Genomic DNA, 23764 nt, shown 5'->3' with positions numbered 1-23764 from the left:
AGTTACATACTTTGGCTTTTGTCAGTTTACTCCCTTAAAAGAAGAAAATTATTCTACCAGTACCCACACTGGAAATACCCAATAACCCAGGAAGTGCATATTTTGTTTTGTTACTTAATTTCATTTTACTTTTATTTCATCTTGTGTTTTCTGTCTCTGTTTAGGCAGAATATATTTGATATGCACACACACACAAACACCTCTTCAGACATTGGATATACCCCACAATGAACTGGAGGTTTCATTGAGGTCAGAAAATACCCTGAAATTCACACAGTTCAAGTGTTTAAAAACTTAGAAACTAAAATTTAAAGCAAATAGCCACCATCATCACATCCTGTAAAAGCAAATTTCAAATACTCATTCTGAAAAGTACTTTGTTTTGAAATTCTAAATTCTTCTCAGATTTAATACCAATCTGGCATTCATCGTTTTATCTGCTTAGAGACATCCCACTGTCATGAAAGCTAAAAGGCATTAAAGTTTTAGAGATTTGATTCAATATGCAAGTGAGTACTGTGCACTATACACAGCCCAGCTGTTCTAGAATTTAGTCATGTAAACTAATTGTGAACCAAGAAGTGAAGATCATGGGCTTCATTTGGCCAGAATGAAACAGACAGTGTGTATTGTAAGTGAAAAAGTCACAATTTCATTGGATACATTGATTACGCATGGCTCAACATGGACCTTGATCCAAACATTTGTGGGAAGTATTTTTGGGAGCATGGGTAAGTGAATGTGGATATTGAAAATGTGGGTGAGGGTTTTATACTATATGTAGGGACTATGCATTTTCCCCAATTTCCACTTAATAGGTATTAGCCATTCTGATCAACAGAGGTGTGTTCCCTTGTTGATTGGGAAACAGCTGGCTGATATTTATATACTTGTGTGCACAAATGAGCTCCAACATAGAGCAGAATTGGGACAAGGACCTTGTTTCTGCCTGTTCCAATGGATGGAAACTGCTCACAGGGTAAATGTTCAAACCATCAGTCAGCTGCTTACCAATTGTCAGGGGAACAGAACCCCAAAGATTTGGGGATCAGGTTGGAAGTACTTACATACCTATGTATCTAAGGCATTCGGAAATGCCTTAGTGTATTCAAAAAATTACATTAATGTATTAATTTCCTGGCAAAGAGATATACAAAACTCATGCACAAGCCTGCCCCAGGACTTGATGAGGGTGTCCCCACCCTGGGACTAAGTAAAGGTAAAGGTTTCCCCTGACATTACGTCCAGTCGTGTCCAACTCTGGGGGCTGGTGCTCATCTCCATTTCTAAGCCGAAGAGCCAGCATTGTCCTTAGACAATTCTTAGGTCATGTGGCTGGCATGACTGCATGGAGCGCCATTAACTTTAATGGGACAATTGTTCTGGTATCTACCTCTCCCTGATTGTAGCTGACACTACTTGCACTTTCTTTGGCCCAGTTCTTTTTTGGAGCCAACCCAGGATTTTATCATAGTATATTTACTGTATGTGATCTTATTTGTTTTATTACTTGTTTTATTGTTGATTGATTTTTCTCATTGTTGTGTTTTTATATTGCCTGTTGTCTGGGCTTGGCCTCATGTAAGCCGCCCCGAGTCCCTTCGGGGAGATGGGACGAGGTATAATAATAATAATAATAATAATAATAATAATAATAATAATAATAATTATTATTATAATTATAATTATAATAATTATTATTATTATATTACCTTCCCAGGAGAGCAAGAACAGCTGTATAGAATAATGAAGTAGACCTCAATGGTGAAAGGAACACATCGGAACCTATGCTTGGAAAAAATAGTGCCTAAACCACTCCTTTCAAAAACACAGAGCAAACAAACACAGGGAGACCAAGAAACAAACCATGCCAGAACAATGTGTTGTCAAAAGCTTTCATGGCCGGGATCACAGGGTTGTTGTATGTCTTTCGGGCTGTGTGGCCATGTTCCAGAAAGACATACAACAACCCCATGCCAGAACATTTGACAAAAACAAAACTCCACACACACCTAATACATTTCTGGCCATAAGATTGCCCTATATAGGTTTCTCAGATCTAAAGGCCTGGCCCTCCTCTTCAATACTACAAGATGGTTTGTGTATATGGATTTTCATTGTGGTTTTTTTTACATTTCACAATAAAACATTTTTATTCAGACAGGCTTTTAAAGATGAAAGTGTTTCAGATCTAGTCAGGAGGTGCTGAGGTTTTAACTTTAACTGAATATGCATTGAATATATTTGAATAGTTTTTAACTGTGAATTTTTAAACACTGTTTATATTTAATGCTGTTGTAATGTTTGCATATTTGTATATTTTACATTGTGTGTTAATGCTTTTATGTTGAGCCATTTTGAATACCTTTCGGTGGAGATAAAGCGGGTTATAATTATTGATGATGATGATGATGATGATGATGATTTGAATGGTATAATCTATGCAGCTATGGTTGATGCTTGACATATTATTATGCTTCACAACATCAAGAGGGACTGCTTGCGACATCAAAGGGGCTCATCCGATGGTCCAGTAGAATACCTAGTGTATTTGACACCCAGCATAGATAACCAAAGCAGATCATTTTAAATACTATCATCAGATTGGCACTGCTACAACCACTACTCCAGAGAGGAGCTCTGGGACCAGCTGACAGTACCTGCACCTGCGTTGCCAACCAAGCCTACCTTGATTCCTCCCCATTTTCTCTTGTACTCAGAGACAATGCTTGCAATGCCTTATTGCCTGCCCCCAGTGCAGACCATGCCAACCACTCCATCTTTGAAAGACCAATACTTGGGTCATGTTATGGTGCTGAAAGCTCTGGGCCTGGGATAGTCCCAAACTGAAATTCCTACCACGATGTTCAGCCAATGGCATGTTGCCCAACAGTATGTGGCTCTCACACACAGAAATCAAAGAAGCACGGTATAAAAGAGTCTGCTTCATCACAGTCATATCAAGCAGACTGATTCTAAGGCAGTTTTAACAGTCTAATCGTCTAATATTAATAGTTTAATAGCCACAAATAGTTTGGGTAACCAAGATGGCAGCCCCCCTCCGCCCCCCCCCCCCCCCGGGTTGAAAGTCCTGCTGCTTAATGCCAGGTCGGTAAATGAGAAAACAACGGCCATCCAAGATTTATTTCTGGATGAGCATGCCAACCTGGCCTGCATTACTGAGACCTGGTTAGACGAAGGAGGGGAGTAACCCTCTCCCAACTTTGTCGACCAGGCTTCAGTAAGCAGCAGCAGGCCTAAACTAAATAGAATATAACATCTGTATCTAAAATGTGTCTGAGCAGGGGTAGCCAAAATGTTTTACTGCATTGGGACAATTCCATGCACATTGAGAAATGAATCTACCTCAAACATTGGTAACAGTATAACATTGTTGCAGCCAGGAATTGTGCCAGTTTTTTTCGTGTCAGGAGCAACCTGAGAAACTGCAAGTTGCTTCTGGTGAGAGAGAATTGGCTGTCTGCAAGGACGTTGCCCAGGAGCATCTGGATGTTTGATGTGGGAGGCTTCTCTCATGTCCCCGCATGGGAAGCTGGAGCTGACAGATGGGAGCTCACCCCACTCCCCTGATTTGAACCGCCAATCTTTCTGTCAGCAATCCTGCTGGCACAAGGGTTTAATCCATTGCGCCACCGGGGCAGTGACACGGAGGGTGTCTAACGTGTTTTCAACATTAAACAGCAATACTCACTTCTTTTCATCAGCTTAACCAGGCTGATCATCCCATATTTTCCTGTATCTCTACATTTCTCCCTAAGTTTGCTTTGCAGTTTCACTTTTGTATAGCAACTAATCAACATAAAGTGCTTGATACATAATTAAAATCAACAATTAACTGAAACTCAGACTGTTCTTTCTGGCACACCTGGATAACAGAAGAGAGAGCAGAATATTATGTGGTAATATTTGAACTAGAACTATGTAAAACTTGCCCATACACTCCCTATTTGGCTTTAGAAAATGATACCAAAGTGTGGTAGATACAAACATGACAGTCCAGCACCAAAGAGTTTTTCACAAAATGTTAAATTGAACTTTCATTTGGTAGTTATGGGCAGACCATCTGCAATTTACAAGCAATTTTAAGTCAGACAATGGTATTCTTGTGTGGTGAAAAATAAAATACAGTTGTAAAATAATAGATTAATTATTTATCAAGCTCGCTGGTGCATTATTAAAACCGCTTTGCAAAACATTTCGGCTTGCATCTGGTGACATTTTTAATCCAATAAAACCGTCTCATTGACATACTTTGCAGCCAAATGACTGCTGCATGAAATTAACATGCAAGGCAAACAGCAAAGCATCAGTTCAAATAAATCTCTTTGGAATTCCAGGAGGAATCCAAAGCCACTTAGAGTAAACATTTGGCAGCTCAGCAATTTGAAATGTCTTATACACAGTTCTGTGTAATAACAAAAGAAAAGGGAGAAAACAACAATGCCAACACATTGCAAAAATACACAGCTGTTGGGAAGATTAAGTATTTAGTGACTAGTGACTGGAAAACTTATTTTCAAAACAGATGTGTAACAGGATACATGACCCAGGGTTATAGATATTGCTATAACAGCCCTTAGGCATATTGTCCACAATGCTAAGAGAAATATAAGGCATGGATTATAATTAAATGGATAGTTTATTGATGATGGTTAGCTAAGTAAAACAAAGTAATTGTCCATTGGCTTGCAAATTGTTTGGATTTGGCTCAAATACTTTCCTAAGTAAAAGCTTAGGAAAGTGTATGAACTATTGCAGTATTATTAAATTTCAGAACCATTAGTAGAAGTCACTAATGGATGGATGGACTTTCCCATGACGAGATAAACCAGGTGTCAAGCTGTCTTATTTGGGGATAGTTGGTAGGTAGAAATGTAGAAACACAACACTCTTAAGGTAAAGGTTTCACCTGACATTAAGTCCAGTCATGTCTGACTCTTGGGGTTAGTGCTCATCTCCATTTCTAAGCCGAAGAGCCGGCGTTATTCGTAGACACCTCCAAGGTCATGTGGCTGGCATGGAACACTGTTACCTTCTCGCCGGAGCAATTGATTTACTCACATTTGTGTTGTCGAAGGCTTTCATGGCCGGGATCACAGGGTTGTTGTATGTCTTTCGGGCTGTGTGGCCATGTTCCAGAAGCATTCTCTCCTGACGTTTCGCCCACATCTATGGCAGGCATCCTCAGAGGTTGTGAGGTATGGAGAAAACTAAGCAAAGAGGTTAATATATATCTGTGGAAAGTCTAGGGTGAGAGAGGTCAGTGTGAATGTGTAGTTAATCACTTAAATTAGCATTGAAAAGCTTATCTGCTGTCTTCTTCCTGCCTCTGGGGCATCCTTTGTTTAGAGTCGTTAACTGCCCTTGGTTGATTCATGTCTGGAAACCCTCTGTTTTCAGAGTATTGCTTTTTATTTACTGTTCTGATTTTTGAGTTTTGTAATACTGGTAGCCAGATTTTGTTCATTTTCATGGTTTCTTCCTTTCTGTTGAAGTTGTCCACATGCTTGTGGATTTCAATGGCTTCTCTGTGTAGTCTGACATGATAGTTGTTAGAATGGTCCAGCATTTTTGTGTTCTCAAATAGTATTTTGTGTCCAGGCTGGTTCATCAAATGCTCTGCTATGGCTGATTTCTCTGGTTGAATTAGTCTGCAGTGCCTTTCATGTTCTTTGACTCTTGTTTGGGCGCTGCGTTTGGTGGTCCCTATGTAGACTTGTCCACAGCTGCATGGTATCCGGTAGACTCCTGCAGAAGAGAGAGGATCCCTCTTGTCCTTCGCTGACCGTAGCATTTGTTGGATTTTCTTCGTGGGTTTGTAGATAGTTTGTAGGTTGTGCTTCTTCATCAGCTTCCCTATGCGGTCAGTAGTTCCCTTGATGTATGGTAAGTACACCTTTCCTCTGGGTGGATCTTTGTCTTGACTCTCATGGCTTGTTCTTGGCCTTGCAGCTCTTCTGATGTCTGTGGTGGAGTATCCATTGGCCTGTAGAGCCCAGTTTAGGTGGTTGAGTTCACCTTGGAGGAGGTGAGGTTCGCAGATTCTTTGTGCACGGTCTGTCAGGGCTTTGATTGTGCTCCTTTTTTGACTTGGGTGATGGTTGGAGTTTTTATGAAGGTATCTATCTGTGTGTGTAGGTTTTCTGTAAACTGTGTGGCCCAATTGTTGATTGGGTTTGCGGATGACCAGAACATCTAGAAATGACAGTTTTCCTTCCTTTTCTTTTTCCATGGTGAATTGGATGTTTGGGTGGATGCTGTTAAGATGGTCCCGGAACTTGCTGAGTTCTTCCTCTCCATGGCTCCAAATCGTGAAGGTGTCATCTACGTATCTGAACCAAACAGTTGGCTTTTTTGGTGCTGTTTCTAGGGCCTGTTTTTCAAAGTATTCCATATAGAAATTTGCTACTACTGGGCTGAGAGGGCTCCCCATGGCCACTCCATCCTTCTGTTCATAGAATCCAGTGTCCCACTGAAAGTAGCTAGTGGTGAGGCAATGGTGAAACAGGGCTGTGATGTCTTCTGGGAAGTTTTGTTTGATTAGTGTGAGGGTGTCAGCTACTGGGACTTTGGTAAAAAGGGACACCACATCAAAGCTGATCAGTATGTCCTTGGTGCTTAGATTGAGGTTGCTGATCTTTTCTATAAAGTGTGTAGAGTCCTTGATATAATGTGCAGTGAGCCCAATGTGGGTTTGTAGCTGTGTAGCCAGAAATTTTGCCAGGTTGTAAGTCGGCGATCCAATGGCACTTACAATGGGTCTGAGTGGGATGGAGTCCTTGTGGATTTTGGGGAGTCCGTAAAGCCTGGGTGGGAGGGCTTCTGATTTGCACAGCTGTTGGCGTATGTCAAAGTTAATGGAGGAGTTCTTGATTAGAGTGTTCGTTTTTCTGGTGATTTTGTTAGTGGGGTCTTGTTTCAGTTTCTTGTAAATTGTGGGATCTAGAAGTTGTCTGATTTTTTCTTTGTATTGTTTTGTTTCCATGATTACTGTGGCATTCCCCTTGTCAGCTGGAAGAATGATGATTTCAGGATCTGAGTTGAGATCTTTGATGGCCTGTCTTTCTTTTCTCGTTATGTTGCTGGGGGGGAGTTTTGCATTTCTCAGGATCCTTGCTGTTTCAATTCTTACCTCCTCTGCTTCTTCCTCAGGGAGCTGGTAAATTGCTGATTCTATGAACAGAAGGATGGAGTTTTTACCTTCATAAAAACTCCAACCATCACCCAAGTCAAAAAAAGGAGCACAATCAAAGCCCTGACAGACCGTGCACAAAGAATCTGCGAACCTCACCTCCTCCAAGGTGAACTCAACCACCTAAACTGGGCTCTACAGGCCAATGGATACTCCACCACAGACATCAGAAGAGCTGCAAGGCCAAGAACAAGCCATGAGAGTCAAGACAAAGATCCACCCAGAGGAAAGGTGTACTTACCATACATCAAGGGAACTACTGACCGCATAGGGAAGCTGATGAAGAAGCACAACCTACAAACTATCTACAAACCCACGAAGAAAATCCAACAAATGCTACGGTCAGCGAAGGACAAGAGGGATCCTCTCTCTTCTGCAGGAGTCTACCGGATACCATGCAGCTGTGGACAAGTCTACATAGGGACCACCAAACGCAGCGCCCAAACAAGAGTCAAAGAACATGAAAGGCACTGCAGACTAATTCAACCAGAGAAATCAGCCATAGCAGAGCATTTGATGAACCAGCCTGGACACAAAATACTATTTGAGAACACAAAAATGCTGGACCATTCTAACAACTATCATGTCAGACTACACAGAGAAGCCATTGAAATCCACAAGCATGTGGACAACTTCAACAGAAAGGAAGAAACCATGAAAATGAACAAAATCTGGCTACCAGTATTACAAAACTCAAAAATCAGAACAGTAAATAAAAAGCAATACTCTGAAAACAGAGGGTTTCCAGACATGAATCAACCAAGGGCAGTTAACGACTCTAAACAAAGGATGCCCCAGAGGCAGGAAGAAGACAGCAGATAAGCTTTTCAATGCTAATTTAAGTGATTAACTACACATTCACACTGACCTCTCTCACCCTAGACTTTCCACAGATATATATTAACCTCTTTGCTTAGTTTTCTCCATACCTCACAACCTCTGAGGATGCCTGCCATAGATGTGGGCGAAACGTCAGGAGAGAATGCTTCTGGAACATGGCCACACAGCCCGAAAGACATACAACAACCCTGTTACTCACATTTGCATGTTTTCAAACTGCTAGGTTGGCAGAAGATGGGGCTAACAGCGAATGCTCACTCTGCTCCCCGGATTCGAACCACCGACCTTTCGGTCCGCAATTTCAGCAGCTCAACGCTTTAATTGGTTGCCTGATTATATGAACAGGGACTTTATCACCATCACATTTCTATCATGTGCCAAGAAGTGCAATCTATGACCAACATGGGTAGTTTAAAAGCACAGACTGTATGTACTTTATTAAGCTTGTGACACTGAAGCCTATGACACTGATTTATTGTGCTTATGTTGCAGCCTAGTATTTCATTCAATGAAAGAAAAGGAAACTGTCAATGTGTCTGGAATCAAGACCTCAAATATTGATGGGGTGAGGACTGAGCAGAACATCTGGGCAGAAGGGAATGGATTGAGAATGAAGAAGGGCTGGCGCATTGAGAAAACAGCAGGAGGAAACAAGCAATGAAGGCTAGAAAGATTCATGAGTAGAAATAGAGAATGGGGTGTCTGGTTTTTGACTGCAGACATTTACTTCATGTTCATAACCATTCAAGTGCAAGATAGCCTGATAAAATGAGTCCTGAACCATTGTGATTCCCCTTATTGTGGATGTTTACATAATCCTATGGTTAAACATAACTTCCCACCTCATATATTATGATTCAGAGAGCAAAGGCTTCTTTATTATCACCTGGTATATGTTGTTATATGTGCACACAAACGTCAACTAATAAGAATTTTCATATAAAGCTTTGCTCTATAATTACATATAAATTAGTAATTCACAAGATAGATGATGGTGGGTGGCACTGTCGTTCTATGATTCTATATTACTTTATTATTAGGGTAACAAAAATAATAGTAAAATAAACTGGCCATCATCTCAGTATTTATAGTCCAATCAAGCTGAATTAATTAAATACTGTACTTTCTTGAGCTTAACGCTAACCTTTTTGGGCTAAATTACCTCGACAAAATTAGGGTACGCATTAGATTCATGTCACATGGCCATCTTAATGCTGAGCCAAAGTGGAAGGTGCTTCAGGAGTTGCACCTGGAGCTCCCCTTTGAAGGACATCATCTCTAATTTAATGCGGTGCAATCCTGGGATTTGTAGTTTGGTGAGGCATCAGCATTCTTTGGCAGAGAAGGCTCAAGAACCTGGACTTCAGCACACAATAGATTTTCAGCGTCTTAGGGTGCTTTCACCCCAGTTGAGCCACAGAGCCCCACGTCACCCATCAGATGATGCAGGTTCACCTCTGGCGGGGTTCCGTGGCTCAGCCGGGGTGCAAGCATCCTAAAATGTTACACTGGCAACACGGGAGCCTTCACATGTTTCATTAGGAACAACAGGACTAGTGCAGGGGCAAGCTGTGTGACGATGCTTCCCCACATGTGATGGGGAAGCATCACTGGTGGTGAGGCAGGGTGCAGGGCGCCAGGACCACCCAGCTGCCCCGACAATTTGTCACAGAAGCTAGCAAATCGGAACGGTAGACCTTATCAATGTGATGAGGTTCCTTGTAAAACTACATAGAATCATAGAATCATAGAATCATAGAATAGTAGAGTTGGAAGAGACCTCATGGGCCATCTAGTCCAACCCCCCGCTAAGAAGCAGGAAATCGCATTCAAAGCACCCCCGACAGATGGCCATCCAGCCTCTGCTTAAAAGCTTCCAAAGAAGGAGCCTCCACCACAGTCTGGGGGAGAGAGTTCCACTGCCGAACAGCCCTCACAGTGAGGAAGTTCTTCCTGATGTTCAGGTGGAATCTCCTTTCCTGTAGTTTGAAGCCATTGTTCCGTGTCCTAGTCTGCAGGGCAGCAGAAAATAAGCTTGCTCCCTCCTCCCTATGACTTCCCCTCACGTATTTGTACATGGCTATCATGTCTCCTCTCAGCCTTCTCTTCTGCAGGCTAAACATGCCCAGTTCTTTAAGCCGCTCCTCATAGGGCTTGTTCTCCAGACCCTTAATCATTTTAGTCGCCCTCCTCTGGACGCTTTCCAGCTTGTCAACATCTCCCTTCATCTGTGGTGCCCAAAATTGGACACAGTATTCCAGGTGTGGTCTGACCAAGGCAGAATAGAGGGGGAGCATGACTTCCCTGGATCTAGACGCTATTTCCCTATTGATGCAGGCCAAAATCCCATTGGCTTTTTTAGCTGCCGCATCACATTGTAGGCTCATGTTTAACTTGTTGTCCATGAGGACTCCAAGGTCTTTTTCGCACACACTGCTGTCAAGCCAGGCGTCCCCCATTCTGTATCTTTGATTTCCATTTTTTCTGCCGAAGTGAAGTATCTTGCATTTGTCCCTGTTGAACTTCATTTTGTTAGTTTCGGCCCATCTCTCTAGTCTGTCAAGATCGTTTTGAATTCTGCTCTTGTCTTCTGGGGTGTTAGCTATCCCTCCCACTTTGGTGTCGTCTGCAAACTTGATGATCGTGCCTTCTAACCCTTCGTCTAAGTCGTTAATAAAGATGTTGAACAGAACCGGGCCCAGGACGGAACCCTGCAGCACTCCACTCGTGACTTCTTTCCATGATGAACCTTTGGGTTCATTCGCTTAGCCAATTACAGATCCACCTAACCGTAGTTTTGTCTAGCCCACATTTAACTAGTTGTTTGCCAGAAGGTCGTGGGGGACTTCTACAGCCTACATGATTCCATAGCAATGAACCAAGGCAGTTAAAGTGGATTCATTCTACAGCATAGATACACCCCAAGGTTTTCTTTTCAATTGCTGGAAACTTTGGTGCTCTAACACTTTTGTTTATAAAGAAGGAATTCTAAGCAGGCAGCAACTGTAATAATCAAATTACACTTTTTGCTGCTGTGTATCACATTTGGCAGCAAATACTTTTTTTAATTTCAGGGTTTTGAAAACTGAGGCGCACATTAGATTTGATGGCGCATTAGATTCGAGTTAATATGGGTATATTCAAATATTTTTCTTGAGTTAGTCACTCTAATATATTATATCTCCTTCTGTTTGTCCATTTGTCCATCCATCCATTCGTCTGTCTGTCTCTGGCTATCCAAACCATTTCCTTGTACAATGTACAATATGTGTTCTTAATAGGCACTGATCAGTTGCTTGACTGGGGAGAGTGGGTCAGCTCCCTCTGTCAGCTCCAGCTCCCCATGCGGGGACATGAGAGAAGCCTCCCACAAGGATGTTAAACATCAAAAACATCTGGGCGTCTCCTGGGCAACGTCCTTGCAGACGGCCAGTTCTCTCACACCAGAAGTGAATTGCAGTTTCTCAAGTTGCTCCTGAGACGAAAAAAAAGTTGCTTGACTTTAAAATGTACATTGGGAACTAGTGTAGTGTAGAGGCTGGAAAACTGGATTGGATAGTTCCAGGTTCAAATGGTTGATCTTGGGTAGTTCTCTTGGTCCCCCTCCACACAGTTGAATAAAATCCCACATTATCTGCTTTGAACTGGGATATATGGCAGTGTGGACTCAGATATTCCAGTTCAAAACAGATATTGTGGGATATTCTCCCTTGATATTCTGAGTTATATGGCCATATATCCCTTGCTCTTCCTCTCTGCCTCATCTACTCCACTAGACAACCATGAGGCTATAATAGGAAGCAGATAAAGTATCTAGGAGCTCAAGGCAGAATGTGTGAACATTCTGCCTTGAGCTCCTAGAAAGTGATATAGAAATATAATCATCACAAAATCACATGTTTAAAGAAGTAAATACTTTTTTCTCGAATTTGAATCTGACCAGAGAAAGACAAACAGGACTGACTCTCAAGAAGCAATACTGAGGAGCTCTAAGAGCAAGCTCTTGCTTTCAGAGAGCCTAATATAATTAAACATTGCTTTTCTGTATAGTACCTTTGTTCTTTATTATACCCTTATATTTACAAATAAGCAGGGTAAAATCAGAGTGTCCCAACAAATTACATGTTCAAACATGCTACTTCCATTACAGAAAAAGCTTCCGCTGACATAAGTAGGAGGTTCCATAAAAATGCGTGCAGTTATATTGGACAGTTTTTGTTGAGCAGTGGCAAGGAAAGGAAGCATTAAACTATTCCTCCCCAGTTTTTCATTCAGAGCAGACATCAAGAACTGCTACCTAACTTAAAAAAGAAAGGGCCTTAATGCATTCCCACATTTAACAACATATCTTATTTGGCCCACAGATGTCTCCACTCCTCACCTCTTAAGGAAACTCGCTGGGTTCATTGTTATCTTTCCTGCTGCTTAGGAGCTGGGTAGAATGAAACAAAATTATGCTTCATGTCAATTAATTAGACACAATACTATTTTTTTAATGGCCATGATCTTATTGTCCAACATAACCATCAGTGGAAGAAAAAGGTGCTTTGCTAGCTCTTGAAGTTTTCTTAAAGCCAATCGGGAAGTTTTCTCTCCTAACAAAGAAGGTCTCTTCTGCTCCACTTCTCTGGAAAAGTGCCTTCCATCCACATATGTTCAGCCACACAGTTGTATCAGCATATGCCATCAACAGGTTCCTGGCTGTTGTGTTGCAGGTGCCTAGTGGAATGTGTTCTGATATAAAGGAATAGACTTGCCAAGTCAAAGGATCAGGCAAAGCTCCATTATTCCATTAATTAGCTGATCTCCTGCCATTCCCCAACTTTGGCTGTCAGCACTACTCAGTTTGAAATATAAATGGGCAGCCAGGTAGAGGGATATATTCGTGCAAAATGGTGTCATGCCAAAAGGCTTACGTCTATGTAATTAATGCCTGATGTTTCTAATGTTTTCTAATGCCTGCCATTTAAAGCATTGCTTTTGATGTTTTGAGAAATGACATTTTTTGAAGTATTTCCTGGCATGCTATGATAAGCCTCCACCTTCTTCCATCTCCAACGTCACTTATGTCCTTCCAGCACATGGCTACCCAACATTTCATACCTGAAATCACACAGATTAAAATCAAGAGATATGATTTCTTTGTACACATGCATCTTTGTTAATTTGGGAATGGGGAGATGGAGAAAAAGGGAGAGAGAATCAGACAGCCATCAAACATGGCATAGGCATGCTTTTTCTAATGATGATATAACTCATTCTTCTAATGTCCCATTTGCCCAAGTGACTTGCTTTCTGGGCAGAATATGGCTGGCATTAAGGCTAAGCATTGCATCTCAGTATATGAGCTTGTCCAAGTCTGAGATCCATTCTTTTTGGTCCATTACAAACATACCCTGTTTCCCCGAAAATAAGACATCCCCAAAAAATAAGACCTAGTAGAAGTTTAGCTGAATTGCTAAATATAAGGCCTCCCCCGAAAGTAAGACCTAGCAAAGTTTTTGTTTGGAAGCATGCCCGCCGAACAGAACACCAGAGCATGCAGGATTGGTAAATGTACATACCAGTTGTACATGGAAATAATGGTAGTAACAAGAAATTCTTGATAGGATCCACAGTTTGTCAGGTTATGTTGGTTTGTGATGACAACTACTGTACAGTATATAATAAATGTTCATTTTTTGTTCAACAATAAATGTGAATTCCTCTTCATAGAAAAATAAAACATCCCCTGAAAATAAGGCCTAGCACATCTTTGAGAGGAAAAAATAATATAAGACACTGTCTTATTTTCGGGGAAACACGGTAGGTACATTAGGATATATGAGATGATACATTTTGGATACATTAGGATACATTTTGAATGTCTGAGTCTCTTTGTAATCCAGGATTATTCTGGTACTGGTCAGGCTTTTGCTGAGGAAAGGTCTTTGAATGAGCAGTTTTGCACTTTGTTATGTTTAGGTGCATTCAAAAAGTTGCAAGTTAAAGCTGGTTTTGATAGAATTCCTTAATTATTTTTATTTTTATGATGATGATAACAATAAATCTATGTGCATGTATCGCCTTGGAACATGAATTGTGAAAAAGGACATGATATTAAACCAGCAAACAAAGACAATATCTAAAAGCCCCACTCACTGTTTGTCAGCTATAACATTTTCTGAATCCAGGAATCCTAGTGTATCTCTGTTGTCATGAGCTGTGGATACACATGCAATATGACCAGTGAATTTTGCAAGACATTCTTCTGCTCTTACTACTGACACAGTTTTAAAATCACATTTAGCCTTTGCTTTCGAATGCGCCATCTTATCTCATCTCATCTGAGTTATGTCTTTGTGCAGACATGGTATACTGTTGGAAATCTTTCTATTACTTCAGTAATTATATTGTTCCTGTTGCAATGCGAAGTAGCCTAGCCAGTGTGAACCAATTATCTTCTATGGATTTTGCTTTACTGGAGTCTCCATGTTTCCCCAAATCCTAGACATGACTGCTGATAATAGCTATTTGTAGAGCCAAGCTATGTTCTTTCTATTGGCTGCATGTGCCCCATAATATTTTCCTTCTTTTGCTCTGCAGAATTTAATTCTAGTTACACTTCACCGCATGGCAGCTGAAATGAATTCTACCTTTCCCACTCACACATCTTGGTTGGATTGCTCCTAAAATACATTGAAAGCCACAGATATGTTTTTAAAAATCACTGTATAAAAATGCCACGTGTTATTAAAATAACAGCAGATATTGAGCCTTAGATTTAAGATCTTGGAAAAAAGCTGAGATACATGTGGGCCATTTGAAGATGAACTGGTTTTGGAAAAAGGGAAGGACACTAAGGTGGTTTAGAGCATAGAGAAATGGGAATTTTACACCTTTTTGTTGAAATATTTCCAGAACACACCCAAAAAGGATATACATACATACATTCTATGGGTTTTAAATGTGGCCTTAGCTTACATGATGAATGCTTGATGAATGATTTTTCAGCAGGAGCTTGTTACAAATATTTGGCATAATTGCAAGAGGAACAGGCAGGGACTGAAATGTAACAAGTGTGTTAAAAAAGACAAATGCTTTTGCTGGTTTCTGAATATGTTGTGCTAAGACAGGTTATATAAATAACAATGAAAGAAAAGAAAACAAAATAAGTGGCCATTTTTGGGCCACTGTAGGAGGCTTGTCAACTAAATAGATTGCTTCTTAGTCCCTGTGCCTCGAAAGGTCAACACTGTTATTTTCCAAATTAGATCACCTTTTAATTTTATGGTGGGGCCTATGCAATGTTGATTTATACACCTCTGCTTGAACAGACCTTTTCAAATTTCAGAACATGATCCCTCACAAGAATACGATTTGCCTAGCTGACATGACGCTGGGGAGCTGTTTTTGGCAGTGTAGCTACTCTGGATGATGGACACAAAGGGGAAAGGAAACAGAGAGAGTGGTGGTGTTATACATTTTTCATAGCACGGGAACTAGGGAGACAGTAACCCCATACAGTTAATTCTGCTTCTACAAGCTCAAGTCAGGAAGAGAAAGAAAAAACACATAAGCTGCTACAAACTCCAAGTTGCTGATCCATCAGGAAATTTAGATACATGGAAATGGCACAGGAACCTCAAGTAAGTTCATACAAAATATATAGTAACCTCCAAGGAGCATGGCCAGATAACTCTGAATATCATCATGACCAAACAGAATCTGACTCTTACCATCTGCGAAAAAACATAATGAAAAGAGATATGCAAGCATGTGGCCTTCTAACTAAACAAAATCTTATCTCTAAGGTCTGTGGAATGAAAAGTGACCAATATAGCAACAGGTTTTTAAACAGGTATCTAGGGAAGGATTCAAGAAATTATAGACTGATTCATTTAATGTCTATTCTGGGTCAATTGTAGAAAGCACTATGAAGACATTGGTTGGCATTCAGCATTTTAGTTATAGATTCATAACCTAGAATTAGATTCATAACTTATCTGTAATCAATAAAGCTTTGTAGTCCTCCTGTTTGTTGTTGTTGTTGTTGTTGTTTTTTTCGTGTCAGGAGCAACCAGAGTTGCTTCTGGAGTGAGAGAATTGGCCGTCTGCAAGGATGTTGCCCAGGGGAGGCCTTGGTGTTTTTTTTTAATGTTTTACCATCCTTGTGGGAGGCTTCTCTCATGTCCCCGCATGGAGCTGGAGCTGATAGAGGGAGCTCATCCATGCTCTCCCCGGGTGGGATTCGAACCTGGTAGCCTTCAGGTCAGCAACCCAACCTTCAAGTCACGAGGCTTTTATCCCCTAGGACATCAGAGGCTCCAGTCCTCCTGTAAAACCACAGAAATGGTCTCCTAGTACACCTTGAGAGCTATCAACCAAATCAGATAAAGAAAGCTCATTCAGCTCCCTATAGATTGAGTGGCGAGAAGAATGACATTTCCATTAACCCCCTTGCAGGAGAGTGAGGCGGTGACAAGGAGCATGCTTTCTTGTTGGAGGGAGGGTGGTGGAAACATCCTTCACTGGCAGCTGAGCAGCTAATACAGTGACTGGCTTTAAGGTGGACTGGAAAAGTTGGGCCAGGAGTCCTTACTTAGTTACACATATGTCACTAAGCAGCCAATAGAGAGCATTGGTGAAAATTACTAAGTCAATATAAAACCTATGTGGACACCCCTCATTTGGCCCATCTGGTCTCTTTGTGGTCTGCAGAGTCACACTGCATCCCACCTCCTTTTCACCATCAACCATCGATGATCTGGGGATAGGGCAGAGAACACACAACTCTATTCCTACTGTGAACAGCAGTCTCTGTTAATCCCCATGCAGATAGCTGTCTGCTACTCAAAAGGAAAAGTAAAACAAATCTCATTCTGAAATGTCAGCTATTCTCTCTCACTTTTTCATTTCCAGATCTCAGTAGACAAGGAAAAAAGAATGATACTTCCCATAAATCTATGAATGGGGATAGTAAACAAGTGTACAGTATTTGAGTGTGTGTACATGCATGTTTATTTGCACACAAATGTATGCCACTCTATTTGCCATTCATCCAGTTCTTGGGTGGCCAAAAAAGCTGCCTGCCTCAACTAGAAAGAAAACTGTTAGTGAAGAAGAGTAACCAGGGCTACTTTCAAGGTACATCTTGTCTTGCTCACCTTCTAGAATTCGTTGTAAGAGTCACAATTACAAGCCTAAGACAACTCAGTAAATGGATATTGCAAACTTAGATTTTCAGAAAGCATTTTCTCCCTTTCTACAGGCTCCTGAATAAATCTAGCATTCAGGGGATATGAGAAAAGATCCTCTTATGAATGAGAAACTGGCTAAAGAACAAAAACTGAGAGAATGAGTGAGAATAAAAGAACCATTGTTAGAATGAAGAGGTGTAAGGAGTGGGATTTTGTGAAGACTATGTCCTGGGCAACTGCTTTTGAACTTGTTCCTAGATGAATTAGAAGTGGTTGTGAGCAATGAGGCGGCCAGGTTTGCAGATGGCACCAAACCATTCAGCATGGCAAAACCAATAAGACACTGCAAGAAGCTCTCTTCAAACTGGGTGAATGCTTCTCCTCCACACAAGTGACACAACAGTTCAATGTAAGTAGAATCTACTTCCAGCCAAGAATATAAATAAAGCCCAAAGGGCCCTACTTGAAAAATGATCAACTAGAAGAAGTAGAAATGAGAAACTTTGACAGAGATCATACATCAGACATGTAGCCACAATGTTGTGATTTTGATCTGCCTCTTGATCTGATACAATGTGTAGGTAAATCTAATTGGTTCAATGACTTCAACTGGGGCTAGCAATAAGATTTAGTGGCATGTATGCCACTTTCACAGTGTGAAAATGGATTCACAGGGACAGAATAATGATAATTCTAGTGGTATGTCTGGGAACTAACAAAGAGTTAAACAATAGGATAACTTTAGCACTGACTATTTCAGCAGGAGTCTTGATATTTCTGTTTAAACAGCATTTATGCAAATGGCTTTTGGTTATTGGCCTACTTTTTGGAGATAACCATACAGCTTCCATGCTAATCAGTCTCAAGGTTAGCGAAAGATACCACCTGCTACTTCTACTTAGTCAAGCCAATTTATTTAAATTAAAGTCAGTTTACCTGCAAGCTCACAATATGAGTTCACGGTGATTTCCTACAGTCTAAACTAGGCAGCCTTCAGGTCTATTTTCAGTGGTAGTATTTACAAAATAATGTTCCCTTTTGTGTTTTGAGGACAATTAATGCTATTTTGATCTTCCCATGCGTATCTTGCTAATAGAGATTCCCAGGTTTCGAAGGCTGATTCACTAAGTGTAAAAAGAGAAGCAATTTCATGCAAATAATATAGAATCTGATCTCTTTCCTTGCTGCAATGTTTTGAATGTCGACTTGAACAAACAGCTATCCCAATCTGGTGCACGTCTAGTTTGCTGGAATACAAATTCCCACAATATTGTCTTGTCATATTACTATAACCCAATACATCCAGAAGTTAAGTTAGAATCCAGACAACCAGGGCTTGTACTGGCATACATCTGAAGGTTAAAGAAGAATGCTATAAATCAATCAAGCTCTGTTTGCAGTGGTATAGTGATACACTTTGAAGCATAGACCTCTCTTAAGACTACCAGGGAATATCCAAAACTGAAATTGGCTGTGTAGATCTTTGTAAAAATAGAGAGATTTTTTTGAAGATTTTGGATGGCATCTTGTACGGGAGTGATCAGTAGTTCAGTAGTTATAGATGCATAGTTCCGGGGATTTATGGTCATTAATGACTGATGTGATACATTTTCCAACAACCCATTTTTTTCAGCATGGGAGCCCCCAGCTGAAGGATTTATGAAGTGCTATAGGTCAGGATGATGGGAAATGATATCTGCACTGCTCTCCCCCAGCTGGAAGGCACTTTGAGACAAGCAGCTGCAGCAAGACCACAAGGGGCCTCTCCAATCGCTTACTTTAAACACAGCCCAAGAACTGACAACAGACATCATTTCAACGTGCCCTAATAAGCAGTGCCAAGCTGAAAAGGTAGGGCTTTTTGATGTTAATGTCCTTAGATATAAATATTATAATGGGGCTCCATCATCTACCACAGTGGTTCTCAACCTGTGGGTCCCCAGGTGTTTTGACTTACAACTCCCAGAAATCCCAGCCAGTTTACCAGCTGTTAGGCTTTCTGGGAGCTGAAGGCCAAAACATCTGGGAATCCACAGATTGAGGAACACTGATCTACCAGGAAGAGGTGTTTTCTAGAGTGTATATTTCTTGCCCACTCAGGATGTAGCTATCTCCTAAAAACTTTAGATTACAAGAAGGATAGGTTGTAACATTATACACAATTAATTTCCCCTCTAACTATAGTGCAAAATTCAGTTAAAACCAGAGGGAAGAGGGGAGTCCAAAGGGATTGGCAGATACTAAATTTCCTTCAATCTAATGACCCATCTGCACTACCATTTAATGCAGTTTATAATGGTCAGTGTAGACTCATATAAAGCAGATTGAACTGCACTGAATATGAGTCTACACTGTCATATAATCCAGTTCAAGGCAGATAATCTGCATTCTAAAACAGTGTAGATAGAGCCAAAGAGTTCCGGGCTTCAGACTTTACACCACTGACTGATCTCAGATGCAATGGGTAGAACCAAGGCTGTTATTCTGATTCTTCTGTTTTCCTCAGGGTGGTGATGACTGCAGTAATACTGCTGGGTTTTTTTGCAATGTGATTCCACTGTATAGTATGTTACTATACAGCTGTTAGGCTGTATAGTAACATAGGATTCCCCCTAACAAAGTGCTGTAGTGTATCCTCATTTCTTAGCAGGCATGATCCCATTCTGGATCCTGCCAACCAGCCTTACCTTCCTCCTGGATGAATTTGCAAAGAATTCAAGTATGGTATTACAGTTCCCTAGAATCCCTTTGTGTTGTTGTTGTTGTTGGTTTTGTTGTTGTTGTTGTTGCTGCTGTTGTTGACATATTTTAAAGCAATATGTATATACCTTGCTGTTTGCTCATATCTGTTCATATCTCCTTTGTTTTTCAGTGGACCCATTTTGGCTTTCCTTACGCAACACCTGTTCCTCTGCTAAATGGAATGATAAACCTACTAAAAACTATTATCAGCTATGCAAAAATGGAAAAGAACATAAGCCTCCCCTGCCATTTGGTAATCAAGTTTCTTTTAAAACTTTGATTGTGAACACATACAAACTGCAGAGATTCAATAAGATTAAACTGCAATAATTTCAGTTGAAGTGAAGAAAATAGGAAAGTATATATTGCCACTTTTAGTTTCTTATGTGACATTCATAGGATCATCCCATAGGACGGAGCCCCCAGATGGCGTAGTGGACTAAGTGACTTGAAGGTTGGGTTGCTGACCTGAAAGCTGCCAGGTTCGAATCCCACCTGGGGAGAGTGTGGATGAGCTCCCTCTATCAGCTCCAGCTCCATGCGGGGACATGAGAGAAGCCTCCCACAAGGATGGTCAAAACATCAAAACATCCGGGCGTCCCCTGGGCAACGTCCTTGCAGACGGCCAATTCTCTCACTCCAGAAGCAACTCCGGTTGCTCCTGACACGGAAAAAAAAAATCCCATAGGACCATCCCAAAGGAACAAGTCAAAATCCACAAAGAGATCTTTGATTCTAATATATTGGATTTAGGTCCACTCTTTGAACATAGTTAAGTTCTTTTCATAGGAAATGTCATTATGTTAAGCATTTTCATTTAAAAACATACATTGTGCTCTTAAATAAAATATTCTTTTTTCCTTGAGAAAAATTGCAGCTTTTGTTACTACCTTTCAAAAGGAGGAAGTAAATTAAAGTGGTCATAACTGTATTAGGCTATGGAGTGAATATAGTTTTTCAGGTGCCTTACTGGGATTTTATTAATATTGTAAACATTTGATAGGATTGCCTTAATTTGCATTCTGCTATTTGGGTGGAATGCTTAAGCTGTATATTTGTATCAGTTCAGTAAGCAGAAGAAATTAATGGTTTTTTAAGGGTTTCTAGCAGTTATGTGTGCAACGTTAGTCTGTAAAGAGCAGGGGAAACTGTGAGTGGATTTGACTTACATGTGTGGACTTCAGGAAGATTTCTCCAAATCCAGGCAGAAGCTCACATCATTCTTTGCTACTATACATTATCAGCAGAAGCTTTACCATGCAATTTATTATATAAACTAATTCAAGCTGCAGAAACAAGTAGCATGAGAGAGGGCACAGTTAGAAGCCTGAGACTTGTTATGCAGAGAAAGACATACATAAGAAAAATCCTATCTTGGCTGCGGCATCAATAAAAGAGTGCAGATTGTACTTGGTAGCACAAGGTGACATTAAAATTACTGACAATAATATCATTTCTCAGACCAGTATTTTCTGTTGATCATGGGGATTCTGTGTGGGAAATTTGGCCCAATGTGATCGTTGGTGGGGCTCAAGGGGCTCTTTGATTGTAAGTGAACTATAAATCCCAGCAACTACAACTCCCAAATGTCAAGGTCTATTTTCCCCAAAATCCACCAGTGTTCACAATTGGGTATATTGAGTATTGGTGCCAAGTTTGGTCCAGATCCATCAGTGTTTGAGTCCACAGTGTTCTCTAGATGTAGGTGAACATCTAGTTAGTTATGAAGTAGCAACAAAAATAATTCTATGGTTGGGGATCACCACAACATGAGGAACTGTATTAAAGGGTCGCGGCATTAGGAAGGTTGAGAACCACTGGTCTACAACATGTTGCAATCCTTCACCATAAAAGTAATATTCGTATAGTTAGATATAGGCCCCCAGTGGCACAGCGGATTAAACTGGTAAGCTCCTGAATTTGCTGACTGAAAGGTTGACAGTTCAAATCTGGGTAGGGGGTGAGCTCCTGCTGTTAACCCCATCTTCTGCCAACATAGCAGTATGAAAACATGCAAATGTGAGTAGATCAATAGGTACTGCTCCGGCGGGAAGGTAACTGCACTCCATGCAGTCATACGAGCCACATGACATTGGACAATGTCGACTCTTCAGTTTAGAAATGAAAATGAGCACCAACCCCCAGAGTTGGACACAACTAGACTTAATGTCAAGGGGAAACCTTTACCTTTACTATAGTTATATATAATCACAAAACCCCTTTTTAAGACCAACTTATATGTACTGTATTAACACACCTAAAACTTTCTGCTAACAGACTTTTTGAACTTTAATGTGCATGCATCTCGGTCACAGCTGTCACTAATACAATGACACTTCGAAGCAATGCTTTCATTTGCACACCCTATAAGCATACACTGTTGTTTTCATTATTGTTGGGTTTTATGGTCACCGGTTTTGTGAGGTTTTCTGATATTTTACTGCAATATTGTGGTCTGCTCTGGTACAGGAGGGGTTCCGTGAGGGTGCCACCATGAGTTACTGCATTGGGTGACACCATCCTTAGTGACACCATTATGTCCTAGGCATGCGTTCTCTGCATAAAATGGATTTTCACCCCATTTCTTTATTGATTGGAATATGAACATCTTCCAAGATACTGTAAAGAAGCATTAAGTGAGGAAACAGTAGAACAATGCAGGCACAAAAGCTTGAAATCTATAAACTTTAATTCTTTTCTCTCTGATTTATAGTTTTATACTACTTCCTACCACAGAAGAGTAAAATCGCAAAAGAAGCAATTAATCTTTGATCCCAATTCTTTTTCTCATCCTCTTGTGACCTAATTCATAATCTTAAAATGTCTGAAACAAAAATACCAGCAGCCTGATTACAGAGTTAATAGCAGGGTCATGAAATGCAGATGAGGTTTTGTAAAATGCCAAATATGTGTAATGACAGAATGGACTGCGGTGATACAGACCTCTGGGAAATTCTTCTCCACACATGCACCATTAATCTTTATGGCAGACGCATAAGGGGAGGGCTTTGGAAGTGCTTTGTGAGTATTCTTTGAAGTAAGTAATTACAGTCAAAAGTAGTTAAGTGCAATAGTAATTGTAGGTCTATCACAGTTTTGGTAGTTATCTTCCATGGTAGTTACAAGTGTGTAACTTGGCAAGATGGCACTACCTGGAGGAATCCTCCACCTTGTGTGACTGTGGAGCAGAACAAACAACTCCACATATGTATGCTTGCCCACAGTGTCCTGCCTCATGTACTGAGGAGGAGTTGCTTAAAGCTACGGACAATGCGGTCGCTGTTGCCCGCTTTTGGTCTAAAACTATTTAGTTGCTTGTGATTCCTTTATTTCATCACTTTTAAACTTACTTATTATGCAATGCTTTCGACATGAAATAAATAAAAAGTGTGTAACCAAAGGTGTATTCATATTATATCATTGCAGTTTGATACCACTTGAAATGCCATGGCTCCATCCAACAGAATCCTAACACTGGTAGTTTGGTGAGGCACGAGCACGCTTTGGCAGATGAGGCTAAAGAGCTTGTAAACCTACAAATGAAGCTATGGCACTTAAAGTGGTGTTGAATGACTATAACTGCAGTGTGAATACACCCTAAGATGATCCAATCTAAATAGGGACCATGAGTCTCTCTACACCAGTGGTTCTCAACCTGTGGGTCCCCAGATCTTTGGGCCTTCAGTTCCCAGAAGTCCTAACAGCTGTTAATCTGGCTGGGAACTTTGAAACAATGGCTAAAAAGTTCTGAAAGGAAAAGGGAAATGTTTTCCTGCAGCATGACAATGCC

General features: G+C 40.7%; 1 long non-coding RNA gene across 1 annotated transcript; it reads left to right on the top strand.

Annotated features, from left to right (window-relative positions):
• Positions 1-16866: 16866 nt before the first annotated feature.
• LOC134295377 (uncharacterized) lies at positions 16867-21452 on the top strand. The gene is made up of 3 exons (XR_010001924.1): positions 16867-17641; positions 18866-19083; positions 20105-21452. It is a non-coding gene; the product is annotated as an uncharacterized LOC134295377 (long non-coding RNA).
• Positions 21453-23764: the final 2312 nt, after the last annotated feature.

The sequence above is a fragment of the Anolis carolinensis genome, chromosome 1, assembly GCF_035594765.1.
Source record: "Anolis carolinensis isolate JA03-04 chromosome 1, rAnoCar3.1.pri, whole genome shotgun sequence".
Taxonomy (NCBI): domain Eukaryota; kingdom Metazoa; phylum Chordata; class Lepidosauria; order Squamata; family Dactyloidae; genus Anolis; species Anolis carolinensis.
The sequence above is the reverse complement of the archived record's forward strand: the minus strand, read 5'-3'. Positions and strand labels throughout refer to the sequence as shown.